Below are 12,679 nucleotides of genomic sequence, written 5' to 3'. Positions count from 1 at the left end.
GTGGTCACCTGGAAATTGATGGAAAGAAAAGGGAGGTGCTGAAACTCCTAAGAGAAGCCCCCCTGCTTCCCTGCATCCCACAGTGCTTCCTGAAGTGGCCAAGGTGTTTGGCAGGGCCTCCTGGCTCTCACAGAGACACTGAAGGGTCTCCATGTCACTGAGGTTTGGGCCATGTGTTGGAAAGGTAGTTTCCTCCTGTAGTAAAAGAAGAAATAGATATTCTGACATGAGAGCATCTGGTCTGAGGATAAAACTCTCTGGAGAGTTTTCTTGGAGTTAGAAACCGTGCTATGGAAGACAGACTGTTTTTTAAAGTAATGCTTTTTTTCTGAATTTATCTTTTGCAAATATCTTTTTGGGATCTGGGGCAGAGGAGCAGGAGGACACCAGGGATCTGCTTTCATGGAGCCAGCACATGGAAGCCCCTCACTCTGAGCCTCAGTTTCTCCCTTTCAAAGAGGGATCAGATCCTGCCTTGCAGGACGATTCCCACAGTGTGGCATCAGCATCTCTGTAACAGGGCCCCAGCAGAGCAGCTCTTGCAGTAAGACATGATTTAAATTATTTAGGGTGTTGTCATGTGATCACAACTGATTGAGTTCCTGTGGCTTCACAAGTTGCCATCTGTTATCATCCCCATTATGAATTATGCATTAGCTTAAATCAAGGCTTAAACCAGAGGAGTTCAAACAGAGTCCTCACACAGTGATACCATAAAACTGTCTTTAGGGTGTTAGTACTGGATCCAGAACACTGCAGCCACACGAGGGATCGTGCTGGTTTGGTACAAGCTCTCTCTGCTGCTTCAGAGCATCCTGGAAGACTCCCTTGTTAGTGGCAGGATTTATGCTGGGCCAGGTGTCACCTGCCTGCTTTGTGATGCAGGCTCATAAAACTGGACAAAATTCCATTGCCTGTTCTGGCTAAGTGGACAGAAATGAGACCACAGCCCCACACCAGAGCCCCAAAGATTTTAGGATTGTGTGGTCAGGGAGCTGCTACTCAAGGCACAGTGACCACATGCCAAATTGTTGGCTGGCTGGATGTGAGGCTTTGGGAAGCTGTTGGCTTTGGAAGTGCCATGAACTCTCCTTTAAAACCTGGCAGTTTATGCACATGTGGTGGTGTCAAAGTGGCCATTTGCAGTAAAAGACCAACTCAGACACTCATCAGAGTCCTCTGGCTGGAAGTGTCTTGGTCGGAAAGTGGGTTCCTCCAGAGCATCCCTGTTTCTCTGCAGTGCACCACGTAATCAGTGCCCTTTTCCTGGGAAGGAGAGGTGCCTCAAGCCCCCCAGCTCGTGTGTGGGTATTTCCCTCTCAGGCCAACGTGCTGAGCATCCTCCAAAGCTCTGGAAGCTGCTGCTGGCCAAGCTGTGAAATCTTTCCCTTTTGGCTGTGTAGCTTATATTGGATCTTCATTTAGGGCCTGCTGTCCTTCCAAGGGTGCAATTCCCTGATGTCCCACCCTCTCTCAAGCCACATTTGGAGGCCAGGCTTGCTCTTCCTGTGCTACACCAACACAAGGCAGCCAGCCTGGCACCCCAGGCTGATGGGGCAAGCTGGGCTCCCACTGCAGCCATGGGACATGCTGAATTTATACACATTTTCTGGGCAGCAGATTGGGTCAGTGACCTTGTTCTGATGCAGAGGCAGGCAGTTTATTACCATCCATTTCAGATACTATAAAATAAACAGTTCTTTCTGTGGGAACAAGCATCAGAGATTACTGTAGCTAAATCAAGACTTACTTGGGGAGAGTGTGCAGTAGGGAACGCAGAAAATTCATGGCATCCCCAGAAGCCAAATGCTTTCATATAGATTGTGTGGCTGTCCTAGGGAGGACCACGGGATCTGTGAGCCAAGCAGGGTGGATAGGCAGGGAATTAATGTCTCCTGGCATTAGCTGTGGTTGCAATGATAATTTCTGTTTGAATTTTTGGGTCATAAATCTGTTTGTGTCTGCAAGGGCACTTCCAGTGGCTCCAGCTTTATCCTAGTGTTGGGAACTTTTTTTACTACAGCTGGAGGGTGCTTGTTCCATCAGCTGGCACCAGGGCTGATTCTGGCTCCTGGTTTCTGCCCTTGGATATCTGAGGGCAAAAATCCTTTGATTTCAGAGGGAGTTGCTCACACAATGTCCCTGCTAGAAATAGAACTGTGTCCCTTCTCTTTAAAGCAGGGCCAGATTCTCTGTCTGCATCTTGATGTGCAAAGCCTTTCCCCTGGGAGAGAGCCAACCTTTTTCCTCCCAAATTGACAAGTGTCCATACCTCTTGCAGTTTTACAAAGGGCTGAACAGTCTCTTCAACCAAGACAGGAATTCAGAGTATTTCTTAACCTCTTTTGGAAAGAGGATGGTGGATAGGAAAGCAATAGTGCCAGTGTCAAGGTTTTTGTAAACTGAGTTGGGCATACCAACCATATCTTCTCTCACATTTTGTCCCTGTGACTTTGCAGTTTGGAGGTGAAGGGAAAGAATGGTGAATCTCTGGATGCTGGGACCATAATGGGTCAGGAAGAAAGGAGTAAGAAAGCAAAGGAGAAAGAGTTGGGGTTTAGAGTGGACCACCAAGATGGAAGAAAACTGAGACAAATTTTTGGACTAAGCCTTAAATTGCTCCAAACCACAGGGTACTGTGCCTGGGGGGAGACAGAGAGGGAATGGTGGTGCAATTTCACCCTCAATCATGCAAAGGCAAAGTACTGGACAAAGGGATTGCCTTAGATATATTGCAGTTGGAGCCTAGTAGAGCATTTGATACAGGGTCTTACAAGATCTTGCCCTCCCTCCGAGATTGTTTGGCTTGTTTTGAATAGGAGCTCAGTAGTGTGGATTAGTAGAAATGACAAATGATACATGGCTCTGGTCATGCAGATTTTCAACCAATGTGACTGATGAAAGTTTTTGATTCATCCATTTCACTGAGAGCTCCTCCTGTGCATTAGCAAAGCAGTAAAGAGCATTTTAATGACAGTTTTAGGTGCGATGTTTTTCAAACATTACTGAGTACCTTGTACGTGAAGCATGGCAGAAACCAGGAAATTTGGTCATTTTGCTGGGGAAGTGATGGAATGTTTGAGGAGGAAAAGTAGTTTTTCTATATGAGAGAAACATCTGAAAGCAAAATTCTTTAGGAAGGAGGAGCCCTTAAAGCTTTGGTGTGAGAGACAGCAAAGTGAGCCCTTGAGTGTGTGTGACAGACTGACAGCAAGATAACTGGAGTCAGGCTATTGGACTGGACTGGACTGGGGAAAGTGGCATAGCTCCATGGAAATTACAGATTTGATTTATCCCTGCTGAAGATGCAGCTGGGGTAGAATTTACTGACAAGAAATTACCAATCAATTGGTTTGAAATGAGAGCTGGAAGTATGAGGGATGAGTTAAATAAATCTACTTGCCCTCACATATTAAAGACTGGAGTCTGCTTATTGCAGGCAAGAGGAGAAGGAGAAAGGCTGTGCAGGAGCCTGCCAAAATCTCTGAGGTGTGGGAGTATTACTGAGCAGTGTGGGAAGACTTGGCACACTTGAAAGGAAGTGGAGTATGGCACCAAAGCCCATTTCTTGGGAGCAAGAGGGCTGGCTGGGGGCAGCCTTGCTGACCAAATCTGTCTTCCTACCTCCTCCTAGCATCACAGCCAGTCCATTTCAGGAGATAATTGGGTGGTCAAAAAGTTACTTTTGAAAATCCTTAGCTTTATATCTTTATTTTGTTCCTGTCTTTGTGATTTCATGCCCTAAAAACAGCTATCAGGTTGTTAACGGCTGCATTTGTTAAGCAAGGAGTAAGCAGCTGGGTTTCAAACACTCACTGACTGAGCTGGTCCTTAAGGCAACTCTTTGAGAATTTTGCACCAACAGAAGAGAAGAAAGGAGAAAGTGGAAGGGAGTGTTTATATTGAAATCTTTATTTAGTTCCAAAAGCCTAGAGCAAATCATCAAAACACAGAGTGCCTCATACAAGCCAAGACAGGGAATAGAATTTCCATTTTATTCCAGATGAGAAGTCGGTCTTGTTATAAAGGGGGTTGGGTGACAAAGCTAAATGTAATTTAAATTTCTACTCCAATCTATTTTTAATTATTCATGTGTAGATTCTTTTGTAGGGTTAACAAGGAATTTGCCAGGAGCCAGGCCACAAAGGCTTCAGTCGTAGTTTTCCAGCAGACATCCTGAAAATACACTGTCACAGGCAATCAGTGTCCTTGGGGAGGTGCCCTGTTAGCAGGGTGTTCACTAATTGGGATCATTCCACAGCAGATAATTGTTTGTGACACCCACGCTGATTGGACCCACAATATCTTCCCATCCTGCAAATGGTCCATGACAGTTTTGATGAATTTGAAGTTTGAAGTCTGAATAAATGCAAGGAAGGAATGAAGAAATCCTTCCACTGGAAAATACATGTAGGAGACAGAGCTGTGCCCTGGGTCAGCCCCCAAGAATGGAGACACATGAGCACACAGAGAAAGGCCACTGGTGGGTCTTGTCACACTTTCTATTTTTTCCCCTTGTGTTAATTAAGAGGCTGGAGGAGGACCAGCCATGCCAAAATAAAACGGGGAGAACTGGTTTATTTTGCACAGGACAGGGGTGTCCTAACCAAGGACCTTTGGACTTATGGGGAAACTGCAGATTTATTGAAATATCTGAATGAGTTCAGATGTGGGTCAGGCCTTGCTGCCAGGCAATAGCAGAAGTGGTGCAGATATGCCCAGCAAACCAGCAGCTCTCTGGGCTGGGAGCAGTGTGTGAGGGTTGTAAATACCATTTTGCAGAGGAGTACAGAGATTTTTAAAATTGTGTTTCTGGGGGCTGGCCCAAAAGGTATTTTATATTTTAGCTATTTCTGACTGATACGTTGGTATGTGCTTTATGGCCAGTTTGAGAATCAGAGAACTGCAAGAGCTTTCCTGTCCAGCCTCCTGCTCAAAACTTATTTGCTCTTCTGTCCCAAGCGTTAATTGAATTTTCACGCATTTGACAGAAATGTGGTTGTCGTGTTTTGTCTGGTTTGTATCTGTACTGCACCAAGATGAGCAGGAGGAGCACCAGGTTTAGTTTTTGCAGTTCAGAACTCAGAGCTGCAGTTGGATTCTGTAAACTCCACGCAAGTAAAAGTGCACAACGTTTGCCAGATTCCAGACTAAGGATGAAATTGCAGGGCTGGTCTTTGGTCATGGATAATTCTAGATAATTCTGGGCTTCCCTGCTCCCAAAATGTCCTCAGTGGTCAATAATTTTTATATATGTATTTCAGGGAGACTCTAGGAAACTTAGGACTGGATATATATCTAAGAATCACTGCTACAATATCCATATCCAGTGTCTGGGCCTTTTGATTGGGAAGTAAAGAATTAAAGAAACATTACTCTGTAACAAGCTTGGTGAGCCAGGGAAGTTATTAGTGCTGTTAGGAGAAGCTATATGCATGTCCTGGCTAGTAATAGGCTAAAGTAATGGCTAAAGCATAGCAGACAAGGACTCAAAGGTGTCCAATGGCAACAGAGTTCATATTCCTTTCCAAAACAAAGGTCAGTCATCCTCCTGAGCCAGAAATTGTTCCTGGAGAGAGAGTTCTCCTGTTGCAGTAGTCATGCTCCATTCCACAAGCAAACGAAGTTCCAGATGTAAATTGGCACAGAAAATTATGAGAGGCCATCTAGATCCGAGCTTTGAAAATGGGATCTCTTCATATAATCTCTCATTTCCTCCAGATCCTCCCTGCCCAGCCCAGTGGGAGAGGCATCCCATGGAAGGATGTTCTAATGGTGGTCCTTGTAGAAGAAATCATAGTGAGCTGAGTGGTGGTGTGTGACAGAATAAAAAATCCCTCTTTACAATGGTCTTACCCAAGTGAAAACAGTCCTCTGAAGATCTGTCTGGATGCTGCAGAATATTCTCCACAAACTCATCATGCTGGGGCCTGTGATTGCACTGGAGGAGTTCAAGAGTGTTTGGCTGAGTTAGATATTGGGAGAGAAACCAGTGTCGTGTCTTAGGGGCAAAGCTGAAGGTGCTTCTCAGGACATCAAAATCGTGACACTGAGTAGCAGTGCCAGGCCAAGGAGTGGTGTAGGTTCATGATTTATGCAGGTGTGTTGTACAATTCCATATGGAATCACCAGTGCCACGAGAGCAGCACCAGCACAGCACAGACTGGACAGGTGAGTGGAAATGCACAGGACCTGCAGGAGGAGATCCATTGCCAAGGAAAGGCAGGTAGTGCCTGTCAGATATTGACCATTTGACAGTCTATTTAAGATTTCCCCAGGGAAACTCTCCAATCAAAGAAGAACTGTATTCCCTATAATAAAACTTTCAAGGTTTTCTCAGGACCTTTGTTAACCTCGTGTTATGTTGTGGTGCAGTGAGGAAACTTGCCCAAGAGCCATACAAAGAATGAAAAAGTCCAAACTGGAAGTGTCCAGGTGTGCTTTACAGTTGCACCTTGTAAGCAACAAATGGGGTTAATTAACCCTTTCTAAAAATATGTTAAAGGTTTCCCCAGCAGTGAGAGGTGGGATGCTGCCCTGGTCATGCAGCATTCCACCAAAGCCAGCAGGATCACACAGGAGTAGTGTGGTCCAGCTTTCTGGCTCCTATCAGCAGATTATGACTTGAACGGGATCAAGGACTCAGACTTTGGAGTGGGAGCACTGGTTACATGAGATGATCATTTTTATGGGTGTTAAGAGAGGCAACCCATCCCCTAAAACCCAGCATCCCGCACATTTGCTTAACTCTGATAATCTTCTGGAGCTTTAGCAGATTCACAGGAAAGGGTGGACCTGGAAGGATTCCTGGAGGCTGTCAAATAAGTATCCAGTGTTTCAATTGCAATGAGCTCCAGTGCATCTTCTGTAAATCTGTTTCAAGTTGTTTTTTCGGGGTCACTGGAACACAGTATAAATCCCAGCTCGCTCAAGTCCTTCAGGCAGAGAATTTGTGGAATACATATGGAAATACTTTTGCCTGGTGTTCTCTGCTCTGCACCTCTCCCAAACAGAACTTACAATTGTGTTGCAGTATAAAAGGGAAAAACCTCCGAGCCTGGAGTAATGTATACAATTCAATAATACATGAAATTCAAAGCCACACATTAATCACATTCATGTTTAACTTTCAGATTTAAACCCCTGCAGGTTGGCTGCCCTTTGTTCTGCTAAGTGGAAGGGGGCATTCCAGACTCTCCGTGCAGAGTTCAAAAACTGCCTCGGGAAACAAGTGCAATTGGCTTTTTAGGTCTTTTTTTGTGTTCTCCCTTCGGGGCATAGTGAGAAGCTACGGCACAGGTTGGCCCCTTATCAAGCTGTTCAAAGGGAGAAAAGTTTGGATAGCAAAGGTTTGGCAGGTCACTGTGAGGGGCTGCTGGCAGGTTCAGGAGGCCAAGACAGGAAAAGTGATGATGCTGCAAGTCAGAATCCAGCTGCATTGGCAGGTCTGGGCAGGAAGGGCAAGTTATACAACAGCCTCTCCTTCCTCCCGCCACCAGCCAGCTTCCAAGCCCCTTGTTTTCATTACTGTCAGCTCATTTGCAGATTTTTGTGAGCAGGATTTCGGATGGGAGTGCTTGCCTCTGACATGCCCTTGTGAGTGTTGGATTATTATTAAGTGTTCCTGGTGGTTACCTTTGTCCAGGATTCACTCATCCGAGTGCTGCAGCTTCCTTGCCTCTGGCTGTTAGACCCCAGCTCTCCCTCCCTCCTTTCAATCCATTCAAAATGCTGTTGCAGTATGGCTTTATCCCTACCCTTTTCCCAGCAGCCTGGCTTTCCAGGGCTCCACACAGCCAAATTAAGCCACAGGGAACAAAGACTATTCTGCTGCCCATCAGAAAAGAGCTGCCATAGGAACCTGCCTGTTTGCTAATGCCTACACTGGCCTTGGTTATAAGCACCAGTGGGGTTCTGTGGCTAACTGGAGGAGGAAATTATTTGCAGTAGCTGATTTGCATCAGGGTTATAGTCTGGGTTGATCCAATCATAGCAAGATGTGGCAGTAGGCATGGTTGTGCTGTGGGTGCAGGTATATTGAGAGTAGCTTCAGGTAGACAAATCTAGGGGCTGGTAGCAGTCCAGCTGTGGCATTGTGAGGGTTAAGCATGTAGTAAAATCCTCACCAAAAACCTGGTCAGTGACAATATTTTGGCCATCAGGGAGTTTAAAGGGCACCCACAGAGCTGTAATGACATGTTGTCCTGCTGCCAAATCATAGAATCATGGGTTGACAGGGACCTTCCAGATGATCTCATTCCAATCTGCTGCCATGGGCAGGGACACTTTCCACTATCCCAGCTCGCTCAGGGCTCCATCCTGGCCTTGAACACTTCAGAGATGGGACATCCACATCTTCTCTGGGCAGGGCCAGTGTCTCGCCACCCTCACAGCCAAGAATTTCTTCCTAATATCCAACCTAAACCTGTTCTTTGCCTGTTCAAAGCCATTCCCCCTTGTCTTGTCATTCCAGGCCCTTGTCCAAAGTCCCTCTCCACTTCTCTTGGATCCCCTCTAGGCACTGGAGAGTGCTCTAAAGTCTCCTAGAGCCTTTTCCTCTCCTGGCTGAACGACAGCCTGTCTCCATAGGAGAGGTGCTCCAGCCCTTGGGTTCCAGTGTCAACCCAGGGAAGGACTGAACTTAAGATGTTTTGTCTGAATGGGGGAGACAAAATCAGCATCCCAAGAGTGCTTATAAACATCCCAGAAAACAGGATATGGAGCAGACAGTTTAGGAGTAAACACGGGTGACTTGGTGAGACTACCCATCACCAGCCAAATGAGCCTGAACTTTGAAGTTAAAGGCTCTGAATTCCAGAGACTCCAAACATTTTACACACTCAAGTGAAATGCCAAGTTCAAGGCATATAGGAGGTGTAGTGTTGGATTAAGTGCTCTCCATACAGTGATGACCTTTTGCTGCTGGGTCATCCAAGGACATTTTCCATGCTAAATTCAGCTTCTGATGGGGCACATCATTAATAGTGGTGGAAGAGTTTGATCCTGCAGAACCTCTCTGAAGCTTAAAGGAGGAGAATAAAGAGGTCTTTTAACACGGGGTGGAATTCAAATGTTTGTCAAGATTGAGTGGTAAATTCATCACTCTCACCTGCAAAATTGTGGGCTGACAAATTGGGCTGAGCCCACCAGCTGACAAAGACAGTGTTGCCTGAAAGACTTTCATGTAGAATACAAATATTGAGATGCAACAGGGGGCAAAATTTTTCAATGTTGCCAGTTGAAGAGAGAATATTTTATGCAACAGCACTGAATTCAAATTGCACTTATAAAGTATGTACTGTTCTTGTAGAGCCACACTGGGGTTTTAATAAAACAAATGGGGTTTTAATAAAGTAAATGGCAAAGCTCCCACTGATAGGGTTTGGCCCACAGCAACTTCAGCTCTGGAAGTTATTCTGTATTATATATAGAAAGAAGAAACTTTCCAACCTATGAAGCTTTGATGCAAAATAAACTTTTCCTTTTTATGTCAAAAGAATGATTAGTGTCCTGTAAGCAGCATGCAAAAATTTCCAAAAAAGCTGGATTATTGAATAGTACCTTGGAGTTTTGGTGAGAGATCACACAAGTGACTTTCCAAACTTGATCCCTGTGCTTCTGCACTATCCAAATATATGGAAAAATGTGGAGCAGGCTTTCCAAAGGCATTAAGCACCCCACCCCCATTTTGAGGGCTGTGTTAACTTGAAATCAATATGGAGCCAGGTGTGTAATTTAGGCAGTCCCTGGTGTTTCAGAGTTGCCATAAGGAGCAGTGTTAGTTAGGACATAGTGGAACATCTCAGAGAAGTTCTGTTGACTTAAAAAGGAGCAGGACTCAGCTCAGCTTCTGATCTAAAAGGGCTTGACACAGGAGTAAGCATCTGTCAGCTGCCCAGTAATAACTTGCTGTTGGTGTATTCTGACCCTGTGACAGTCCACAATAAATGGGAAACAATTAGATCTAGTGTATCAGTGTGTAACTCGTGAGAAAGCTACCCCATATTTGAAAAAAAGCCTCCCCAGAGACATGAGTGTGCATGTGGACTGAGGTAAGCTGCTGTTTGGTAGTTTGTTGCAATCACTCATGATTTCTGAGTCAGTTCTGAGACACAGTGATTTCCATCTCCTCTAACTTCTCTCGATTCTTCTGTTCCTTTCAATTAATTTTTCCCTTATAGAAAGGAGTGGAGATTTCTATCATAGGCCAGTACTGAAATTTTAAGTTTGATGCTCATACATAATTTCTTCTTCCTATTTTCCTGATGAAAGATGAGCTGTATCCCGTTCTCCTAAGGGAACAGGACCCATGATGGTGGTTTTCTGCATGTTCCCTCAGCTTGGAATAACACAATTACAATCTGCAGCTTTTGCTCATGTCCACAAGAGTTGGATGGATGCTCACCCAACCACTGGATGCTGCTGTCCTTCAAGGAGAGTCATGGCTGGAAAATGTATTTATGATCAGCCAAAAGAATCCAGGTTCTGAAATTGTCACATTTGGTTTAAAGTTTATAATTAGTGGACTGTAAGGAGGGGCTCAGTTCCTATTACACTAGGGAGAAAAATCAGAGAACAATTTTTAAGGTTCAAGATGTGGGAAAGGAAACTCCCACAACATTCTAGAGAGGAGAAACCTGTGGCTCTTTGCTTTGCAGCAAGACAGAGGTGACACCACCTAGAAAGGTGTGTAGGCTTTGCTTAGGACAGGCTCAGCCTCCTGATAGAACTCTCTCAGAGCAGAAAATTGCTTCTAACACCCCAAATGTTTAAAAATATACATAGGAATATACATTGAAGGAGCATGAAGTAAATCTTAGGCAGCAGGTTGTATCTAAAGGGACTTTTTTCTTAAAAGGCAGTGTATGATGAAAGACTTGCAGTCTCTCTTCTGTTCCTATGCTGGGAAAAAATCTTCTGGCCACACTGCAGGCAGCCAGATAGTTCACAAAAAGATTCAGTAACTTAACATGATCTTACTTGTATAGAACTTTCTGTTCTTTGACCTAACTCAATCCAGGAGGGTTTTAAAAGGAGAGAAATAAGGTGTTTCTAATTAAAAAAATTGGAAAAACCCCAAATTTTCAAGAAGAAAAAACGTAAACAACAGAAGAAAATCGATTGAAGAATTATTTAATTTAAAAAGTTGCCTAATTCTCCCCATGTTTCGACATGAAAGGTGGATCTGTGGCCAGCTTGTAAAGTGCAATCACTTGGCTACTGGCCCACACACGTGGGTAGCAAGTCAACTTCTGCCCTGCCTCCTGAGCACTCTGTGATGTGCTGCAGCGTGGCAGGAGGAGGCAGATGGACGTGAGCAGGAGCTCAGCAGAACTGGCAGAGTCAGCAGTTGATTGGATGCCATTTTTACAGCTGTTGGATGTTTGTGTTTGGGGAAGGAAAGCTGATTCGTGAGTTTAAGACAAGGATAATTCCAGTCCTTCCAGTGCCTCAAGAGGGGAGTGATTGGGAGGGAGTCACAAAGTCTTGGAGATTTTGCAACTTGTGTGCACAGTTCTTAAGGTGACAGATTGGGAGAAAGGCTCTTTTTCTTGTTCAATCTTTGGAGGAGAAAGCATGTAGGATATTTTAAAAATCGGTTTAGTTTCGGGAAAAACTTATTTGATCTCGAGTTTCACTGCAATTTTGATCATTCTCTCTGGCATCTGGTGCCCATTTATAAGGTACAAAGTAAGGAATCAGTTAAAAGCATGTGCAAGCAAATGTGAAATTTGTGCTAGAACAATGCACTTGGGGATTTTAATACAATAATTGACCCCTTCCTTGTTTGTCTGTCTAACGCTCACTTTGTTCTCTCTAGATCTCACAAGATATTGAATTTACTGGCTAGAGAGGGGCTGCAGACTAGAGAAAACAGAAAAAATTGCTGAGAAAGCAAAATAAAGAGGTTAGTGGAAAAATCTTGTTTTCTCTGGGCAAATAGTACTTATTCTCTTTGTGATCAACACCAGATACTCTCCAGCAAAGGTTTCTTGTTTTTCACTCCATCCTGAAAGAGTCCTTATAACCAGGACTATTGTTTCAGTGGCTCTACAGGTTTGACAAAAAAAGCCCTGAGAGCCATACAATCCATGTCAGATAACAGCTGATCAGCACTGAAAACCTGCCACCTCACCACTTCCCAGCTACCAAAGAGATTTACAGACAGTGGTGACACACATAAGCTCCCTTCCTCTTACTCTGCATGTTTGTCATGATGCAGGCTTTTTATATTTTGCAGGTGGATCTTAAATTTGTAATGGAAATGGAAACTGGTGAATATTTTGTGCCTGGGTGGCTGGGAGGGAGAAACAATTCCTGGGTGAATTGTGCTCAACATAAAACAAATAATCTGTGCTGCAAAAGGCCCTGTGCTTCTCTGTGATGTGGGCACTGTGAAACCTTCATGCTGCCACCACAGTTGGAAGTGTTTGTTCTTTGGCCCAGAAGATGCAGAATTTTGTGGTGCCTGACAATTCAGAGTGCTGGTCCTGTCTCAGAGCTGGTGGTGGACTTCACCGAGCTGCTCTGAAAGTGGAAACAGGGACAAAAGGCAAAGTTTCAGCAGAGTCATTTCAGTGGTGTCTTCTTGTCTCCATCCTTTGCTTGTGTCCCGTTGCACCACTCTCCTCTTCCAGCCAGATCCACCTCTTCTAGGCAAGACTACTTCAGTCAAGGA

This window comes from Sturnus vulgaris, chromosome 9 (assembly GCF_052056855.1).
Source record: "Sturnus vulgaris isolate bStuVul1 chromosome 9, bStuVul1.hap1, whole genome shotgun sequence".
In the NCBI taxonomy this organism is placed as follows: domain Eukaryota; kingdom Metazoa; phylum Chordata; class Aves; order Passeriformes; family Sturnidae; genus Sturnus; species Sturnus vulgaris.
This window is presented reverse-complemented; position numbering follows the sequence as displayed.